At 47.8% G+C, this 21,997-nt stretch overlaps 1 protein-coding gene across 1 annotated transcript in view; it reads left to right on the top strand.

Moving 5' to 3' along the window:
* Nucleotides 1-21,687, top strand: part of LOC147737259 (uncharacterized) — a 286,653-nt gene extending 264,966 nt beyond the window's left edge. Inside the window, exons 5-6 of the mRNA XM_086922902.1 lie at nt 1,243-3,390; nt 9,005-21,687. The gene's annotated coding sequence lies outside the window, so the exon portion shown is untranslated. The remainder of the gene's footprint in view (nt 1-1,242; nt 3,391-9,004) is intronic.
* Nucleotides 21,688-21,997: the final 310 nt, after the last annotated feature.

Below are 21,997 nucleotides of genomic sequence, written 5' to 3' on the forward strand. Positions count from 1 at the left end.
CATGGTCCCCATTGCTGCTGCATATGAATCAGGCAGAGTGTATTTCTTGGGTCAGTAATTCTGTTAGGCTTTGCACTCCGCAGGATTCACGTGCAGCAACAATGCTCCACCTCCGGACCGACCGAACACCCTGAAGTATAAACACAGGGTGCTCAGACGATACGGCGAGGGAAAAAACCCCATAAAGGGGAAAAAACCCAGAAAGAATAAAGAGGAGAAGGAAAGGGGCAGCAGGGATAAAGAAACTGAAAGACAAAAATATACAGGTTAATACATGGCTACATCCTACTCTCATTAGTTCTTTCTAACACCATACCAACATGTATTCACCTGAAATCAATTGACTCTAACCACCCTGTGCTGTATCTCCCGTCTTCCTTCCTGATTAATACAAAAAGAAAAGGGTTACTATCAAGCCTGGTTGGGGAAGCGTAAAGTCTAGAAATGACTGACTTAAACCTACCCCACTGTGAAAACGTTTGAGTGGTAAAAGGATCCCGAAAGTATAATGAAATGGCACTTCCCGTGCTTAAACCATATTTGAAACTTTAGCACTGTTATCTGATTCGAACAGAAACAGATTAAATCTTTCTTTCCTTGCTGATGCCAAAAAATACCCAAACACGGCAGTGTGTAGTTCACTCACTACCACACTCCGCTTTGGTAATTGCCTTGCCACAAAATCACAATTGTTCATGAACCCTTAGCCTTAGGTTCGTGACGGCAGTGTGGAGGTCCAACAATCCCCCCCTGCACTCCGCCACTCGAAGGTTGAACTCACACCAGTATGCTCATTCCTCATGAGAATATACTCAAAGAGCGAACGCTCGTAATGCCCAAATGTTTTCTCGCAGCAGCGAGCTCAATGCCAAATAAGAAACCAACAGTTCCTCGCAGCCGCGAGGCAAATCTCCAGCCAACAATAGTCTTTGTGATTTCGATATCAGAAATCATGTAAAGGTTCACCTTGTTCCACACGCTAACCAGCGCGCTAACAGAGACCCACAAAAGCGCTCTCACCAGTACCGGTCAGACTGGAACACACGGAGCCTTTGGAAAGGCGCCGTTCCGAGGAGCAGCCGCTGCCTAGGATCCGGAAAGAATTACTGACACCGGACCTCCTGGTCTACCGGCAGATATCCCTGGATCCCCGCCGGGAATTCTGGGAAATGTAGTTCCGCGCCCCAGGACCGCCGGTGATTGCAGTTCCTTGAGCAGGCGCGTTGGGCTAGATCCCGACAGACTTAGCCTTGGAGTCAATACATGATCCAATCATTTCATACAAATATTTATACAAAATACACATTAAAAAACCAAAAGTCGACGCGGCGTTTCGGTGCTTAGTGAGGATGAGAACACCTTCTTCAAGACGGTTTTTATCTCTAAAAAGAAATACAACAATTAAAATCCACATTACACAGAGTCCTAATATTTCCTGACGTTATTGATTACCTTCTTACTTTTAATACATAGTCCTATGTGGACGCATACAACAGAATCCCTTAGTTTGTGTTATTAAAACTAAAAAGACATTGTCTTTGATCAATTATTAGAAAAAGGGGGGTAACAATTCTAAACATATTTGTACACATGGAACTCCTATGTGTTTTTCAATACCCCATAGCATCCCTTGCACAGCAATTTTACCGTATATTGGATATGTAATCCTTACAATTCCCACATAAAGAGCATACCTTTAGATTTGAGAGAAAAAGGGGTAGCTATTATAAGCATACTTGCACATATGTCACACTTATGTGTTTTTCGGTACCACACAATATACCTTAAACAACAAATTTACCGTACATTGTGTATGCAATCGTTACAATTCCCCCATAGAGAAACATACCTCAAATTTTGAGAGATTAGTATGAAAATGTACACATGGTGACGAAACGATACGGCTACTTGATCATTTAGCGTCGTATCTTGCAGTTGGTGAGAGTTTTTTTAACATCCACCTAGGGCATAAAATATGTCGAGGCACTTATTTGGACACATGTTCATACCTGTCATTGTCACATTATTAACTCCTATATTGAGGGGCCAAGTATAATCATACCTGTGGATAAGAGTTTCATTGGTGTAGATAAATGCTGTACCAAGGGTGACCGCGATATGAATAAATGGAAGTCGGATCAACACGATCGTACTAAATAGACAGAAATACACATATATTTTTAGTAAAAAAGTTTTTAGGCATGTCCTGGAGTCTTTAGATAAAGTTAAAGGGCAAATGATAAATCAATACCTCTTATCGGATTAATAAATACGATCCCATCATGGAGTCACGCAGTTGGGAAATCATCAAACTGCTGGACAGTTTAGTAGAGGGAACACCTTGATGCTTGTTACCTCTGCAGCTATATGTATCTTCGCGTTAAGGCATTAGTCTTAGAGGAAAAGGTTACCTCATGTTAATATTAATACTGATGTCTCGTATACGTACTTAAAGACCCTCTAAAATCGGATCCTACGATTATTATCTCTAGACATTATGTCTCTTTAATTTAGATAAAACAATATCACAGGGCTAAGTTATTACCCCGCGCTTATATCCAATTTTTTTATGCGCGACTATCTCTGTTGCGCCGGACAATATAATGAGCTTAATGCACACACGGTCGCGAAACCCGTTGTGGCATACCTCGCGGTTCAATAGCGCACGATTCTTATCAACAAAAACCATCTAATAGGGCCGGTTTAGCAAACTCGATAAAGTTTGAATTTGACCATAGTGGCTTACGAGCAAGAAAAACATTCGAAAAACATGTGGATGTCATGTGCCAGCAATTCTTGACATCTCGGGCATTTTGGTGGCGGTGAGGGGGCAAATTTCCCGATTTTATAAGGAGTGTAGTAAAGCCTATTGACCACGAAAAAATGGTTCTTTTTCAGACAGGCAGGCTTTATATGTTTGTAGAGTGTCTTCAAAGATGGTTCAAGCATGCCCTCTGCCTGTGGTGCCATGGAGGAATTGTTCCAAACCCCCTCTGCCGAAGCTATCCCAGTGTCTTCACCCTTCAGTAGATGTTGATACCATACCGAGATTTCTTTTATAATGGGTGTGAAGGATTGACTTAACCTTTCTATTTCCTCATTACTTTTTATCTCCTCACGTTCCGCTGTATGCCAAGACACCAATTGAAGACATTGAAATCTTGATAAATCTGTCCCTACCTTTGCCCTCCAGTACTCCCATGGGTATATCCCTTCCTCATCCATTAACTCTTTCCATTTCGTAATCCCAGCCCATTTTATAGGTACTGCCAAGGCATCGTTCAAGCAGTCCGGGGTACCAGGTGAATCCCAAACTGGAGCTGAGTCTGAATAGTACCCAATCCCACTGCTTACCCTTACCCTGTACTATGTCTCTAGGGCGGTTTTTAGGTTTAAAGCATTTTATTAAAGCACAAAAAGACATGGGGAAGGGAAACAGGAGGGTAAGTTTACATACAGTACAAAAGGCTGAATGTTGCACCGATTCTGGAGGAAAGTAGGGAGGTCGGCAGTCCCGGAGGGGAACAAGGCATATGTCATAAAGCAATAAGTCAGTGCGAATAACCCTCCAGTAGTCCCCAACCTCCCAATCAAAGCTAAGCCTGAGTAGCGTCCCGCAACACAGTGAAAATAACACAGTCCCTCCCAGCCCCCCGCCCCCAGAGAAGTTAGGAGGAAAAAATACAAAGAGAAAAAAAGGAAGAAAACAACACCCCAACATCCCCGTCCAAAAGTCCGTGTTAGAAGCATGTACCCCCGTCCCCTACACCCAACCCCCAATCCCCCGATCCCACCTCTCTCATTCTGCTGGAGCCGCCGGCGGCGTCAGCCGAAGAAGGCGTAGGTACCGCGGACATGTGAGCTCGCGGAATTCCGTGGACAGCAGTGCCAAAAAGGGGTGCCAGAGCTCTTCAAACTGGTCTACATTTCCAGCCACTGTAAGCGACATTTTCTCCATACCCAGTACCTGCCAAAGCCTGTGTAACCAGCCAGTGATAGAGGGGGCAGCGGGGGTGCGCCAGTGTACAAGGATATTTTGAACCGCCGAGCCTAGCGCAATCGCAATCTGCCTGCCCCTGCGGGACTTCAGCGGGTACATCAAGTCATTGGGGAGGCCTAGCAGGACATATGCCGGGAAGCGCGGGAGTTCGATCTCGAAGTGCCTGTCCACCTCATCTAAGACCTCTTTCCAATAGGCAGACAGTACCGGGCACGCCCAGAGAATGTGCGAGAGAGTACCCTCCTGTCCGCAGCCGCGCCAGCAACCCTTATCTGTGAGTTTGTGCATTTCGTAGAGCCTCTCCGGGGTGTAATACCAGTAGGTAGACACCTTGGTAAAGGTCTCCGTCAGCCCAGTGTGGTACGCAGAGTGCCTCGCCCGATATGCGATCTTGTCCCACTCTTTGTGGCTCAGGGTTCTGCCCAACTCCCTGTGCCAGCGCTCTCTCCCCGGGTTATGGTAATGAAACGGCGGGGGTTGGAGAAATTTATATAAATCGGTGATAAGCTTGGCATCCGAGGTCCGGGTTACCAGCCACCGCTCGTAGGGCGTGATTGGACGGGCAGCAACGTCGCGCACTGGGGTTTGGACCCATCTTCACCCCAATAGCGTCCGGATTGTCGCGAATCCTCTGGGCAAACGGCTCCATGTAGAGGGTGAACAAGAGCGGTGAGAGGGGGCATCCCTGTCTCGTGCCACGCTCAATGGCAAAGCTACTAGAGCTGTGTCCGTTGACGCGCACCGATGCCGACGGTCTCTTATAACAATTAAAGACCATGGTGCGGAACTTCTCGCCGATCCCCAGTTTCCCGAGAACCAGCTCAAGGTACGGCCAATGAACCCTATCAAAGGCCTTCTCCGCATCGACCGACAGTAGCATCCGCTCCCCCGGGACGCGTGAGGCCTTTTCTAGCACGTGCGTCACCCTCTTGGTGTTGTCGACCGTCTGTCTACCAGGTACAAAACCAGCCTGGTCCGCCTCCACCAGGCCCGGCAGGTGCAGTCCCAGTCTGGCCGCCAAGATCCCCGTGTAGAGCTTGAGGTCCACATTCAGAAGCGAAATGGGCCGATACGAGCCGCACAGGGTCCGATCCTTCCCAGGTTTCGGAATAACCGACACCGTCGCCGAGAGAAGGTCCGGTGGGATGGCCCCCGGCTCAGAGAAGGAGTTGAACAAGCGAGCCAGGATAGGCGCCATAGTGGAGCAGAAGGTCTTGTAGAACAAGGCCGTATAGCCATCCGGGCCCGGGGCCTTACCGTGCTTCAACCGTGCAATAGCGGAGATGACTTCCTCCACATGGAGGTCCCTCTCCAGGTGGTCCGCCTGGGCGGGTTCCAGGGCTGGGAGGGTCACTGACTCCAGATAGGCCTCAGCCTCTCCCGGTGGGGAGGGTTCTGCGGCGTACAGCGCCTCGTAAAAGCCACGGAAAGAATCCGCCACCTCCGCGTCACCGGAAACCGGGACCCCATCTGCGCCCACTAGCTCTTTTACTACGTTGCGTTGCTGCGCAGCCCTGAGCCGGTGGGCCAAGAGCTTACCGCATCTGTCTCCGCCGGTATAAAAGGCATGCCTCAGGCGCAACGCCGCATATTCTGCCCGGTCCAGGTCCAGCGCAGAGAGGAGTTTCCTCGCTGCCTTCAGCTGCCTCCAAACTCGAGGAGCCCCCGTCCGGCGGTGAACCTGTTCAAGTTCCCTGACTTGCGCCATCAGTTCATCCCTCTTACATTGCCGTTCTCTGTTCTCCGCCGATGAAATGGAAATAAATTCCCCTCTGAGGACCGCTTTCAGGGCTGCCCACTGCGTCGCTAAAGACGTGTCGGAGTTGCTATTGTGGACCAGGTACTCCTGAATGACCTCCCCCACTCGCTTCACCACCGACTTCTTATGGAGAAGCGTGTCCCGAAGCCGCCACATCCCTCTGGAGGGGGGGGCTGCCGGCCAAGCAAAAACTCCGGAAACCGGTGCATGGTCGGACAGGGACAAGACCCCGATGTCTGCCGCCGTGGCGGCCGAGCGAAGCGGCCCGCTCACCAAAAGATAGTCCAACCGCGAATAAGTGCAGTGCGCGTGAGAAAAATATGAATAGTCCCTATCGGTGGGGTGCATAGTGCGCCAGAGGTCATGCAGATCCATCTCTGCAATCTGGTCCTGTACTGCTCGAGAAAGCTCCCCCGTCTGCGGGAAGCGCTGGGCAGACCTATCCAAGGTTGAGTCAAAGACCATATTTTGGTCTCCCCCCAAGACAACATGGCGATCGGGCGAGGCAGTGACGTCTACCAACACAGATTCCAGGAAACGATCCTGGTGGTCATTCGGGCTGTACACGGAGCCAACTGTGAAGGCGATGCCCCCAAGCCGCATGCGATACACTAGAAGCCTCCCCTTCTGCTCGGCATATTTATACAATACCTCGCCCCTAAAGGAGCTGGCCAGAAGAATGGCTACACCCGCAGTCTTGGTCGCTGCCGAGGAGAAGAATTGCGTGGGGAACTTGGCAGAGCGCAGCCTATGGCAATCTTTGGGGAGTAAATGAGTTTCCTGCAGGAGGCAAATGTCCGCCTGCGACCCCTCTAGCAGGGAAAGGATCGCCCTACGCTTCACAGGGTTATTCAGACCCTTAACATTAAGGGTCACCACTTTCAAAGACGGCATCGCTCCCAGGGAGTCAAAGCGCTATGTAGTAAGTGAGGGATCAGTGGAGGGGGCGCGCGGGGCAGGGGCGCAGGGAAGGCCAGAGCCGGCCTCGCGTGTGCATGGACAACATCGGACGGGACCCCACCCACATCGAACCAACTCCTAAACCCCCCCAAAACCAACCCATGGCAACTAGCCAAAACCATAAACAAGAAAAAACACCCCATTGTCTCAGTCCAGCCCAAACGGGCGAGTCTGTAGAAAACAATCAAGTGGACGTCCAGCCACTCACCTCCAACCATTCCCCCCCAACCCCCAGCCCCAACCCAGCATCGTAGAGGCTAAGAATCTCTCCCCCCGGAGTGAAGTTAGGCCGTCATGGCCACGCGGTTAGAGTCAGGCAAGTTCCTGGCCGCAGTTCTCAGGGCCTCCGCCATATCCGCCCTGATGGTAGGGGAGTCAGGGCGACTCGCAGTCGCCGACGATTGGCGCCTCCTCGATCTCCGTCGGCCTCGTCGCTCGGGGCGCCTCCACGCGGGCGTCGCCCCTTCTTCTTCTGTAGCCGTGAGTCCCAGCACCCCACAGACATCCTGGAGGGAGCGCAGCTGGTGCAGCACCCCATTCCATTGAAAGATGAGACGGAAGGGGTGACCCCAAGAGTAGGCCGTCTCATGCTCCCGCAGAAAGTCCGTAGCGATACGGAAGGACCTGCGCTTCTGCAGCGTGATGGCGGACAGGTCCTGGTAGAGCGCCACGGGCCGGTCTCTGAAGGTTACTGGCTGCTTCCTGCGGGCCTCCGTCATAATGCGCTCCTTCAGGGGGAAATCCGGCAGGAACGCCAGGATATCAGGTGGGGGTGCCGATGACTGGCGCTGGCGGCCCACTCTGTGCGCTCTGTCGATGCGGATCGGGAAGTCCGCTCCTTCTCCCAAAATGTTCCGGAACAGGTCCTGCAGATAGGCCACCAGGTCCGTTCCCTCATCCGCGGACGGGACGCCCCGCACCCGGATATTGTTCCGCCTGGACCTGTTCTCGAGGTCCTCAGAATGGGCCTGGAGCTCGACACACTGCTCCCGTAGGCGGAGAACGTCCTGCTGGAGATGGACTATCTCCTCATCGCGACGCTGGGCCGCCGTTTCCACCGTGTCGACACGCTCGCCTAGGCCCTCGACCTCTCTGCGCACTTCACGGACCTCGCTGGCCACCTCGGTTTTAAGCATCTGGAATTCCTCTTTGAGGGAGCTGAATAAGTCCTCCATGAAGGACCTCGTGACCGGTGGTTCGCCTCCGGTGGCGTCTGCCGAGGCCCGGGAGGACCCCGGGGACGGCTGTGTCCTGTCCCGCAGTTGCTGGGCCCTGCTGAGCATGTCTGGTAGAGTGCGGTCCCCCCTTTTCGCGCCTCCTCTCCCAGTCATCTTGGCCTCCGCAGTGGGTAAAGCTCAGAGCTGGCCGCTGTAGATGCGCCCAGTCGCTCGTGGGCACCAGATGCGAAGGCCCCGCCGAAGACAAGGGTGATGCGTCACAGGCGACAAAATGGCGGTACAGGCCGGGGCGAGACGATCATCGAGCCAACCAGGGCGGTGAACAGGGCCAAAGCCAGAGTCCTTCAGCAGTGTACTCCCAGGGAGGATGGTGCAGGAGCCAGGATGAAAGGAGGCACCCGTTTGACAAGGGCGCGGGCGAGGGTCGCCAGCTCCAGCTCCTCGGCGACAAGATGGCGGAAGGGCGGAACGCGGGAGGGCGGTCTAGGCCAGCAAGTCCGCGGGCGACCCTCGGGCAGCAATGGGTCGGGAAAGTGCACAACCAGTGTCCCACAGTTGTACCGGCTGGTACACCCAGATCGGCCACCGCTCAAACCCCTCCGTCTCCTGCCTCCAGGCTCGAGGTCCGCATGGCATCATACACCGACATCCATGGCAAGGGGGCAGATCGCCAGCGCGGGTCCGGGGTCCGTTGTCCAGCGATGATTCTGGTCACGAAGGCTCCGGCCAGGAAGCCTCCGTACTCCGCGGAGCCCGCCGGGTCCGTTCCCTCGGGATTGCTAGCTTTCAGCACTCGGCCCAGCCGAGGCGCGCGGACAGCGCCGCAAGACGCTCCGCCTCCAGGCTCTTCTCCTCGGGCCGTTCAGGCTCTTCTCCATGGGCCGATCGTTGAACAAACTTTTCGGGCACTTCCTCCGGGGCAACAGGAGTCAGAGTGATATTAAAATGTGCCCCAGGAACTCCGGCACAGTTCTCTCGCCCGCAGTGCAGCCGCGGGGGGAGAGAAGCGCAGGAATCGGGGCTCGAGCTGAGCTGGGCCGGAGGAGCTACGGGAGGAAGCGTCCGCTCACCCCGCCATCTTGGCCACGCCCCTAGGGCGGTTTTTAGTATCTTCAAACGAACCCGCTTGAATAATCTAGGAGATCCAAATTTATACATAAAGGCATCGCTTCCCCCTTCTGCTCTCACCATCTCTCCCAGCAATCTTTCCCAGGATGAGTCGTCTGGCTTAGTAAGTAGCATGCGTAGGCTCTTAAACTGGAATGCCACTACATATAGACTAATATCGGGGAGAGCTAACCCACCTTTTAATAACCTTCTTCTGAGTTTCTTCCAGGTCAGGCACACCCCTTTGTCCCCCCACACAAAACTACCTATTTTGCTCTGTATCTTATTTATGTCTTTCTTAGGGAATGTTAGCGGTATTGTGGAAAACAGGTAGGAGAGCTTGGGGAGAATGACCATTTTCACTAGATTCACTTTCCCATATATTGACAATGGGAGGTTCTTCCATCTGCTAAACAAACGGTCCATTTCCCTAGTTGTTCTGTCCAGTTTTAACTTAGGAATTCGATCCAATTCCCTCACAATATATATTCCCAGATATCTAAACTCCCGACTCTCAGTGCCACACCATTGATCTACTTTCCAACACATGACCTCAGTCTTAGATCTGTTCACCTTGTATCCTGATAATGCCCCAAACTCTGCTGTCAGTTCCTCGATCCGAGGAATAGATGTACCTGGATCACCCGTATATAAAATCAAGTTGTCCGCGTACAGGGCCAGCTTAGAGCTATACTGACCTGACTGAAATGTGAGATTCCACACTGGGGAAAAAACCTTATCAGTGCTCTGAATGCCAGAAATGTTTCAGTGAAAAAAGAATACTTACTACACATATAAGGTCCCACACTGGGGAAAAACCTTATCCATGCTCTGAATGTCAGAAATGTTTCAGTGAAAAAAGAATACACACTCGGCATACAAGAACCCACATTGGGGAAAAACCTTATTGCATTGAATGCCACAAATGTTTCAGTGAAAAAATCAATCTCACTCACCATAAAAGAACCCACACTGGGGAAAAACCTTATCAGTGCTCTGAATGCCAAAAATGTTTCAGCCGTAAATCTGATCTCACTGTACATTTGAAAATCCACACTGGGGGAAAAACATCAGTGCTCTAAATGTCAGAAAAGATTCAGAGGTAGTGATGGTTACATGCACCATAAGAAAACACACCATCAAAAATACTTCAGTGCTCCAAGTGCCAGAAAAGCATCCATTTTAAATGCAATCTCACCTACATGAGCAGACGCACACAGGGAAAAAACATTACCTATGCTGTGAATGCTAGAAATTCCTATTTGATAGGCACAGCCTCACTAACCATAATCCACTCCATACTGATGAAAACCTTATGAGTGCTCTGAATGTTATGTTATGTTATGCGTTTTTATTAGGCGCACAGCTGCTCCAGCGAAGGAGCGTCCTGGCGCCCGACAAGGCAGCAGCACAACACAACTGAACACAAAACCAGAGGATCAGAGTACTAAATAAATAAAAAAGTTTTCCCCGCACGACGAAAGGAAAACAAATCCCTAAGGGCACGAATTGCAGGGTGAAGGGAATTCCAAAGCACCGCAGCACGGACTTGGAAGGAGCGTCCACCAGCCCTGCTAAGCTTAAAGCGGGGGACAACAGCCAATTCTAAATCGGAGGATCTTAATGTTCGGGCCGGGGTGTAACGGACCAAGAGGTTGGAGAGAATTGCAGCCGGGGATCCCTTAAGAATTTTATAGGCAACACAGAGGACCTTAAACCGGATCCGCTGTGCCACGGGAAGCCAGTGCAGCGATCGCAATGTAGTGGTGGTGGAACATGATCTAGGTAATCCTACCACCGCTCTTGCTGCGGCATTCTGAATGCGCTGAAGGCGACCGACTTCTGCTTGATTGAGACCCACTAGGAGGGAACTCGCGTAATCCAGCCTAGAGATGACTGTGGCTTGGATCACGAGTTGCCGGGTGGGGGCATCAAAGAACTTAAGCACGGGGCGAAGTCCCCGCAAGATGCCAAAACAGGCTGCCGTACGTTTGGTGTGACAGACAAACGCAAGGGAAGGATCCAGCCAGACCCCGAGGTTTTTAAGCTCAGAGACTGGAGTAGGTGTAGGGCCCAGATCCGCAGGCCACCATCTCTCTCCCCAGAGTTCCGGTTGTTTGCCAAAAATCATGACCTCGGTCTTACTAGCGTTCAGCTGGAGACAGTTGGACGTCATCCAGTCTGCGACCGCCCGCAGTCCTTGTTGGAATCTGGGGGCATCCACCTCGGCATCCCCGCTGATCGTGACCGCTAGCTGGGTGTCATCGGCGTACGACACCATGGTCATACCCCATTGCCTGACTACCTCAGCCAGCGGCCTTACGTATAGATTAAACAACGTAGGACTCAGCGAGGAGCCTTGGGGGACTCCCAGGTCCAAAGGGTGGAATTTGGACTGATACGGCGAGACGTTCACGCTAAAGGCACGATTGGCTAAAAAGGACCGGAACCACTGGAGAGCAGGGCCAGTGACGCCAACTTCCTCCAGACGCCGCAGAAGGATAGGGTGCGATACGGTGTCAAACGCGGCGCTCAGATCTAATAGCACCAGCGCCGCCGTTTGACCCGCATCCAGCACGGAACGTAAGTGCCCCACCATATACAGTAGTGCCGTTTCCGTGCTGTGCCCAGCCCGAAACCCATTCTGCGTCATATCAAGAACGTCAGCTTGAAGTAGATGTTCCGAGAGGACAGAGTTGACGTACGCCTCGGTCACCTTGGCAGGCCACGGCAAGAGTGAAATAGGCCGATAATTCTCGGGCTTGCTGCCATCCAAGTTAGGCTTCTTAAGAATAGGCCTAACCACAGCCTGTTTCCACCTCCGTGGAACTACGCCAGAAGTAAGTGACGTATTAATCAATAAGCAAAGCGGCGAGGTGTCATGTGCGGCTAGATCTTTAAATAGAGCCGGGCACAGCGGATCAGCCGGGGACCCCGACTTCACTTGTTGAGCCAGCTTACTGAGGCTTTCAGGTGTTAGGCTCGGAAAGGAGTGTAGCTCCTCCGAAACCAGAGGCTCAACAGGTATGTCAGCGGCCGGCGTAGCCAATGGAAAGGCACGATAGATGGCATTGACCTTTTCCAAAAAGAAAGCCGCTAAAGTTTCACAGTGCTCCAAGGAGCTCTGGTAAGTCGCCGTCACCCTTTTGGCGGTAAGATCTTTCAACACCTTAAAAATAGTTTTGGAGGGGTTCGTGCTAGTCCGAAATTGTAGGGCGTAAAAGGCAGCGCGGGTTCTACAAACTGCCCGACGGTACTGTTTCACAGTGGCCAAATACAAAACTTTTTCCTCGTTGTTATACGTTTTGCGCCAAACCCGCTCTGCACGCCTACAGATGGTCTTGAGTGCACGCAACGAATCATCATACCAAGGGCTGGTATTCCTAGCCCCAGATTTACACAAAACTAACGGAATAAGGGAGTCTAGTGCCCTAGTTACCCAGTCGCAGTAGCTATCATAGCCTTGATCTGCTGACTCAATTTCACCTAGAGGGTCGGACGACAAGAGATGAAAAAAATCGTCAAGTTTCAACTTGTTCCAACGCCGCCTAGGGATAGAGCGCACCATTGGTTTGGGTTGCGAAACAGGCATAGGGCACCGGGTCCGTACCAAATAATGGTCGGTCCAGGCCAACGGTGTAGGACTAGAAATGCTGGCTTCGGCAATGTTGGAAAAAAAGGGTCAAGAATATGTCCCCCTATATGGGTAGGCTGCGACACCAGCTGAGCCAGCTGTAGTGCTTCAAGATCTGCCACTAAACTGGACACAGTAGAATTAGCTAGATTGTCAAAGTGCAGGTTCAGATCACCAATAATGGAGAAGTTGGAACAACCTGCAGCCAACTCACTAATAGCATCTGGAAGCGCCGATCTAAAGGCCGCGTCACTTCCTGGGGCGCGAATGCCAGAAAAGCTGCAGAGAAAAACGCTATCTCACCATGAGAAACTCCACACTGAAGAAAATCCTTATGCCATAAAAGCTTGAATCTGAAAGACAGAGTTATACTTCATGAGAGATCCCACTCTGGGGAAAAACCTTATGAGTGCTCGAAATGCAAGCAAAGTTTTGGTCACAAATTACGTCTCACTTGTCATGAGCAAACTCACATGGGAGAAAAAAGCCTTATGTGTGTTCTGAATGTCAGATAAGGTTTAATCACAAATATAATGTCACTTCACATGAGAGAATTCACACTGGACTAAAGCCTTATACAGGAGGGGAAAGCTAGAAACGTTATACTCAGAAAGGAGATCTCACTAAACATGAGAAATGCATCCGCACCAGGTAAAAAGTAAGGCGTAGCTTGAGTTGCAGAAAAGCTTCTAACAACCTGACTTTACATGAGAGAACACATATTGTAGTTGCAATAGGATTATCAAGAAATTCTCGCAGGATAACTTAGGCTGCCCGCATGCAACCTCCAAAGAAATTTCAGGCCTTGAAAATGTTTTAATTGCAACAAAATCCACAATTTGAGTATCTGAAAGTTACAAAACTCTCAAGGTCTTTACTTGACACAGAGAAGTGTTAGTACTTGCAAACATCAAAAAATTCACAATATTAATGTCTTAAATTTTCTCCACCCAAAAGGTTTCTACTCACACTTGTTTCTTAACATATGACTGAAATTTAGATTTTCCTGCTAAGATTAGTCCTAGGCGGTGTTCCTCAATGAAGAACTCGGCAAAGTGTCAAAAAAACTCAACTGCTCAACGCAGAGTTCTGCGAGCAGCGGAGTGCGTTAGGGTCAATTTGAAGCACTTTATCGGCGAGTAGCTCGCTACTCTAGGATCCCAAAATGATTAGTGGTGAATTAGTGTAGGGAAATATAAAATGTATTTGAGAGCTGGACATGTTGGTCTGTTAGTTGGGTTGAAAAAGAGACTGGTAGGATAGAAAAGGGATGGTTTTGCATTTATATAGGCCTTGCTACCCCTGATGAAGTGTTGAAGTGCTTTTCAGCGAGTAGCATGCTACTCCAGAACCCAAAAAGATGAATAGATAGATCAATTATTGTGGGTAGGTTGTTTTATTATATAAATACAACTGTATGAAAATTTATAAAATTTTCTTGTAAAGTTGTTTCCAAGTGGCAAGTATAGTCTCTGATAATAATGTGTACAAAGTTGGCTTGCCATCAAGACTGATGCCCTGTAATATTGATGCAAAGTCAGTTGTGCTGAAGTATTTTAGACTCTTGTTGAATTGTAACATCCACCTAGTAGTGTTGTAGGCGAATCTAGGACCCTAGTGTAATTTTCCCGATTCATGCCCTTATATAGGTATAACTTATTATATCCTTATATAGGCATAAGAGTCATAACCATATTTAGACATAGCCAATGCAGTCCAAATACGGCATGGCTACTTCCACAAGTTCCTAGAATCCACAACGAATTCTTGGAGAAACTAAACTTCAGCAGTCCGGGACTTCCCCCTGCTTAAGTATTGATTTGTCCAAGAACTCATGGAGTTTTCAAAGAACTGCGAGCTCTTAGTGAGGTTATTATGTCCAGTCTTACGTCAAACTCTGCACCTTCCAGGTATAAATATACCCACATCTGCCCTAGCAAACACACGGTGGTTTGGAGCAGATCGATTAACTACTTGCCCGATGCCCTGCTGTAGGAGTGCCGAAGGAAGCTGACTCTCCAGCTGACGCACTGAGAAAGACGCTGTCTTTTCTTCAGCCGAGAAATCCAGCTCCAGTGTTTCCCTGCTACCCTTCCGGGTTACTGGGAGATCGAGTCCTGAGAGAGAGATACAAGACCTCCTTCATTCTAAAAGCAAGGTATGGAGCTCATTAGACCCTTAGAGAAATCTTGGATAGATTCTTGGCAAAAAATACTGAACTTAAGCTATACCTCACTTACTTCTTCCCTCATACTAGACTTAGGTTAGGTACACCGGAGTAGGCGTATTTTAGAAGCACCAGTTGAGTACTTTTAGTCGTTGAATGAATGAAATAAATTTATAATGCGCAACTAAAACCCGGAGGCATCAAGGCGCCTAACAAAAACCGATCAGGACACAGAAGGCAGAACACAACTACGAGTATGACTTCGCAAAGAGCCGAGTTTTCAGAGCCTTTTTAAATGACTGCATGGTGGGAAGGGATTTAAGATCCAGCGGAAGGATATTCCACCACTTAGGTACCAGAGTGGAGAAGGCTTTGCCACCCCATTTAGCTCTACGGGTGCGGGGGACCAGTAATAGAGATTTGTTAGTAGAGCGTAAATTCCTCGAGGGGCTATACGGAGACAAGATGGATCCAATCCCAGTAGCACTTCGTCTGGCCAAGGCCCCGTAGGTCATGCATATTGTTTTAAAAAGGATCCGATCTTCGATGGGGAGCCAGTATAGCGATTTTCTGGCGGAAGTGGCGGAGGCACGTCTGGGCAGGTCTAAAACAAATTTGGCCGCCGCATTCTGGACCATTTGCAGGCGCTGCAGCAGACCCTTGTTTAGTCCCGCATACAGTGCATTACAATAGTCCAGACGGGAGCCAATGAGTGCAACCACTACCTGTTTTCTGGCCGGCTGAGAAAGATAGTGTCTGATCTTCCTCAGTACATGGATAATTCCCCAACAGGTTGAGACTGTCCTATTGACCTGTTGACGCATGCTGAGGGTAGGGTCAATCAAGACTCCTAGGTTTTTAGCTGATAAAGCAGGGACAGGACAAGCTCCCAGTGAGTCCGGCCACCAATCCGACGACCATATTTCTTCCTTTGCTCCGAACACCATGACCTCCGTCTTCTCCCCATTTAATTTCAATGAATTGTGAATCATCCATTGAGCGACTGCCTCCATGCAAGATCTAAAGTTGGAGGCAGCCGAGCTGACCGATTGGGAGAGAGAGACGAGGATCTGGGTGTCATCGGCGTAGGAGACTACCTCCATCCCGAAAGATCTAATCAGTCTGGCAAGTGGGGTCACATAGATGTTAAATAGGGTCGGACTTAATGCCGACCCCTGGGGAACCCCACACTGCACAGACAGGAATGGAGATAGAAAGTCTCCCAACTTCACCCTCTGCTCTCTCTGGTCGAGGAAGGAGGTCAGCAAGGACAGGGCAGCCCCCTCAACCCCAATCTCCCTCAGGCAAGATGTTAAAACTGAGGGAGAAAGGGTGTCGAAGGCGGCTGTGAGGTCTAGCAGGATCAGAAGGGTGGTCTGGGACCCATCAACTCGGGTGCGGATATTATCCAGCACTAGGGTGAGGGCAGACTTGGTGCTGTGTTCCCTCCTGAAACCATGCTGCGAGTAATCCAGCTGACCTGAGCTTTCCACGAAGCCCCGAAGATGCTTGTTCAGATGGATTTCCAGCATCTTCGCAGGAGCAGGGAGCAGTGAAATAGGGCGAAAGTTTTTTAATACCCCAGGATCGAGAGATGGTTTCTTGAGCAGCAGCTTTACCACTGCCCTTTTCCATTGCTGAGGAAAGATGCCGTCCCTCATGGCCCTGTTCAACAAGAGGGGGCAGGAGAGATTCCCTGCACTGCTTGAGGATCTTTAGCGGACAGGATTCTAAAGGGGAGCCAGACCTAGTTTTGTCCAGGAGGTTCTCTACTTCCTGGAGAGAAAGAGGAGGAAAAGAGGCCAGGCGCCCCAGAGAAGAGTTTTCAGTGAAAACTGATGGGAAACAGAGGGGGCCGAGGGCTCTGAGGTTATGGACCTCTGTAGCTCTAAGGCTGAGTAAATATCCGCGATCTTGGTCTGAAAGAAGAGCGCTATGTTGTTACAGAGTTGCTGAGAGGCAATAACAGGATCCGGGGTCTGCAGGGATGTCAGAGAGTCAACAATCTTGAAGAGCTCTTTCGGGGAGGAGAGTGAGATGGTAAGATCAGTGAAATATTCCTGTTTCACCCTTATGACCTCCACCTTGTAGCTTCTCAATAAGATCTTATGAGCATCTTTGTCCCTTAGATCCCAGCTGGTATGCCAAAGACGCTCCTGTCTCCTGACTCCCTGCCTAAGGAGTCTTAGGTGTTCAGAGAACCACGGAGCCGACGGTTTTTTCCTCGCGGAATAACGTAACCGGGCAGGGGCCAGTTCGTCAAATGCCTTGGTAACGGCATTTTCAAACTTCGAGACCGCCCGATGGATGTCTGCCTCCTGGGAGGTAGACATACTAGAGATACAGGGGGCAAGGGAAGTATTAGAAATATTTTTAAAATTCCTCCGTAATTCCATTTTGCTCGGGACCTTTTCATTCCTGTCATCAATCAGAAAACCATTTCAATCGGTACAGCAAGGTGATCCGACCAAGAGAGGGGAAGAGGGTCCTTTACAGTCAACCTGTCGTCATTGGAGAAGACCCCATCAAGCGTATGGCCGGCTTGATGGGTGGCACCTCTCAAAAGCTGAGATAGCCCACAAGCGGACGTTATTTATCATTGTATCTATTTTATCCATTTTATGTATCTTATGGCTTAGAAACGATATCATGCTTTTACAGTATTATTTCATAATACTTTTTTTACTGTACGCACTTTACTTTATAACAAGTATTGCCATTGTAGCAATTCACTTCTCTTGCATGAGAAAGAAGACTGCTCAATAAATAACCTTTTTTATTGAAAACACTGTCTCTCTATTTCTCTGCAAATCCTGGTGAAACGAAGCATGCACAATTGACTGAGTGAAACAGCAATCTATTGTTTCCGCGACTCTAGAGATATATTTCTTATTCTTGGGGAACAAAGTTGTCATGTTTATGCGGTTGTCGGAAACTAATCCCTTCTTGTGAATTCGAGAACGTTTCTAGTGACCTCTGAGCTAGCTGGCATTCACAATTAAGTTTTAACATATTCAATAGAGACCTAGTCGACTTCAGTCCTACGTCTAAACTATTGTTTATGTTATTCCAATGCGCAGAGCCTATTGGGAATATAGGAACTACACTACTGTAGGTACTGTTGTTTGTATCATGTCCACATTGTAGGCAGACACAAACGCCGAAATAGTGCACTATTTATATTAAGCATAATGTAGGTGAACAGATTACAGTAACCAATGTACAAGCTGTAGTAGGTGCTTAGAAGTAGAGTGACATAGAGGGCAATAAACACTCCACTTACTCTGTCACTAGCTTAGTACAGACGAACGCCAAAGTCTTCGTACATGATGAAGCATCAGAGTGCACCCTCTTTCTGCATCCCATGGGCATTTTGGCTTTTGTTATACAGAAGAGGCTGCAGACACTTACATAGCCCTTTATGTAGCTTGGATCACATAGGAGAGATTCTCAGCGGGCATGCTTTCCTTTGTATTGGGCATGGCCACATTCAAGTGTGGGAATACCTTTTGTCTTGCGACTGCACTGTATTATTGACATGGGCGAAAGGGCAAACAAGCAGTTAGGAGGCGCACTGATTCTATACCACCACCTGACAGGATGGTGACAGACCCCAACCACCTGCAGGGGAAACGTGCCACCTTGTTTAATAGCTGCTAGACGCTTTACTTTGTAAGCAGACTGGTGGTTTACAACTGTACCTACGTTGGGGCACCACATGCTTTTTCCAGCATAATCTGGTGTACTTCCCCTGTGTGACATGACAGCACCCACTGAAGACTGCACCGTTGTGTAGTCTGGGACAGTGCACCTTCCCTGGAATTCTGAACTGGGCCTTTAAATACGGTACTATTTTGTGTGCCTATTTAATTCAGGTATACAATGAATGTGGTACTACTTGTATACTAAGGTACATAATGAGATTACGTAGATTACACCTCTGCGTGCCTAATGCTGCCATTTGCATTTCAAGACCAGTGATTAATGTGGCTTTATCAAGTTCAAAGCCATTGGGTGTTCCCGACCTGTTTGATACTTGCATATGGAAAAGATGGGCCATTTGGAACCTAAAGATAGATAAACATATTCATAGGTCACAATTTAAGTCTGCATCTAAAATAAAACTGAAAATTAGGAGAGGTGATAAGTGAGATGTTAAAAGGCAGCCACTTATCGAGTTGCATTTGTAAGTAGGCCTCCCGATATTATGAGATCTATTCCTGCTTCAGTCCTTATTTGCAATGAATACTTTAATACCCAGGCATGAAGTCATTGTCGAGCTGTTTTAATATCCACCTGTCTCCCCACCTCTTCCCCAATGCATCCTTAACCAGTGGCCTAGCCAGTGTGCCCTGGGCCCTAAGGCAAGAAAGGAAATGTGACACCTGCCCTCTGTTTGGACTGTGGAAAACAGCAATAACTGTTCTGTGGGCCCCTCATGCCTTTGTTTGAACTGTGACAAACTGCAGTTATCAGGGTTCAGTGGACCTTTAAGGCGTCTGGGACCTGGTGCCACAGCACCTGCTGCACCAATAGGAAGCTAAACCCATGCCCTAAACAGCTTCTATTCTAGCTCCACTGGTGAACTGAACCAGCCAAGTACTGATCTGTCCATATCTGCAGGCATGCAGCCGCCTCTTCGACTGAAGGGATTTAAGTCGCATGAAAGCAGCATGCGGGAAACAACTATTTTCTGAGGCAGTCAACCAACACCTTGTCTGTTCCAACCTGCATCCATTTAAAACCAGGGACGAAAAAATGGTTCATTGTCATCTCTTGCTTATCAAAAGGGTAAAACAGATTCATCTAACATTACAGTGTACCACATAAAAAAATTGTGATTCTGTGTACAAATTAAAACTAGCATGCATAAAGAAAGAGGAGCCTTTGGCCAAAATAGCCATTTTCCCTACCCATACTTCTAACGCATCTTTTACCAAAAAATGCTAACTACATTGTCATCCGGAAATAGTCATTAGCGCCTACTCATAAGCAAATGACATTTAGAATGCTCTTTCACTTCAAGCTTTCAAAGGTATATTAATATAAAAGCAGTATTGAATTTTTTGACATTGTGTACTCTTACCATAATTTAGAGCATCAATTGTATATGACACGCCACAGAAAAAAGGATTTCTTTATATATACTAAACCTCCAGAAACATTTGATTAACCAGTAATAAAGTCACGTCTAGCTTAGTTAGTTTATAGTCTTCTTTTTTAAGAGAAATTATTTCACATTGTTACTGGACCTGCATGGCTAAACACTTATAAGGTCCCAAAGGCGAGACCTATTGGCTATGCCAATGCTAGTTATTGATTGAGTACAATGAGCAGCAACACTTTTGATTAGGTCCTGAAGAAAGCCGCAAACACCTCTTTGGAGGGTTCATAGGCTGAAACATATTGACCTCTTATTAACTTTCACTCTGCTGCCCCCTCTACCCTGAGCTCATTTTTGTGGTATTTCGTATACCATTCTCTATAACAAAGCATGCCTGAACTCCTCCCTCTCAGTGAGGGGGCTGTACCCTGTACTGTAACTAGGTATAATGGTGGGAGGAGATTCCGAATGAGGAAACATGCCAACTATGGTGGGTGAGGGAAATCTTCCCTTTAAAGGGATATTTCATCTTAGCTAGGTCTTCATTTGCAGCAGTAATCCTCATAGACACAAGGGTTTCTTGATTGTGGTAGAAATACATTTTTACCCATTCATTGTACGTTTAAGCACAGACCATTGCTTGAAATATTGTGATCAATGTAGGAAAAATACTCTGTGCACTGAGAAAATATGTTAAAATAACGGAAAGTTGATAATTGAATTTAATACCTTCTCATACCTGGATTTATCTAGAAGAGACGTCTGTTAATTCTAGCAGATTTTTGATACCACTAGGTATAAGAAATTAGGGGATCTTTATCTGATATCTTTATCAGTAAATTATCTGAAATTATTGGACATACACTTTTGCAAGTATTATTTCTAAAGATAAAGGAAGTTCTATATTTGTCTTTTCTAAACTAACCCCAGTGCGTATGACTACAACAACCGCCTCTCTCAATCCTTAATGAATGCTATACCTAAAGATGCCCTTCTGTTCCTACATTTTATTGTGCACCATGATTCAGAAATGGCATGTTTTTGCTTTCCAAGGTAAAATTCTAAACATGTTTATTGTTGTTGCCATCTGACACATTATCACTAATTGGGAAGATAACAACAAGTGGTCTTGTGATGCTTGCTGGAATGGGAAGTGCTTAATCAAAAGCTGGATTGAATTCAAGTTTAGGTGACAATTTTACATGGATTTTGTATATATTTAAAATTGTTGATCTCCAAAAAGACCTAAATCAATAAATTGAATTGAAATTCAAGTTTATCATTTTAATCCTATTGTTGGAAAAGATGTGATTTTGAACCCCATGAGGCGGTTCCTTTCCAGATAGCATTCAGGTTGCAATCATGAGTCAAATAATGCTGAGAAGGTTAAAATATTCAAATTGAATTCTAATTACACATGAAATGTTCATTGTTCAATATATTTCTCTTAGTATTTTAATGTGAGGGCTTTATTGCTTAAGGAAAATAATTAGTATTTGTTTTTCTATATGTAGGAAGCATTACATTAATGAAACCACTATATCCCACCTTCCTTCTTTCCTTTCCTGTTCTTTATGATCGTTTTGATTGTTGAACTTTAAAGACTGCCCGAAATTAAGAATTGTGCTCTACATAACTTTGCTGTGTTACAGTATGTTGATTTTTATGTACAGCTTTCGTCGCTTATGTGTATGGTAACTGATGTTCTGTTTTGCTTTAATAACCAGCTTATGTTTATTAGGTTTTATTATTCAATAAAATGTTTCAAACACAACAAATGGTAGTTGATATGTATTTACAACTGCAGCATTTGTATTGCATGGGCACTTTCAAAGGGGCCAAAAATATGGTCTGCGGGTTGACGGAGTACCACATTGGCATAAGGAGGGAGAGGTTTGGGCAGGTGATTGGAGATACATGTAAAGTTGGAAGTAGGGGGAACAACACAAGTACATTGTGTGGACTGTGACTCCTGGAGTTATTGTGAGGGATACCGTGCTACCCTGTAAATGAATCTCCTAGTGATTATTATCAACAAACTTTATTCGGTTTTATAAAAGAAAACCATAAAAGTCATACATAAAATGA

This window comes from Lissotriton vulgaris, chromosome 1_1 (genome assembly GCF_964263255.1).
Source record: "Lissotriton vulgaris chromosome 1_1, aLisVul1.2, whole genome shotgun sequence".
NCBI lineage: Eukaryota > Metazoa > Chordata > Amphibia > Caudata > Salamandridae > Lissotriton > Lissotriton vulgaris.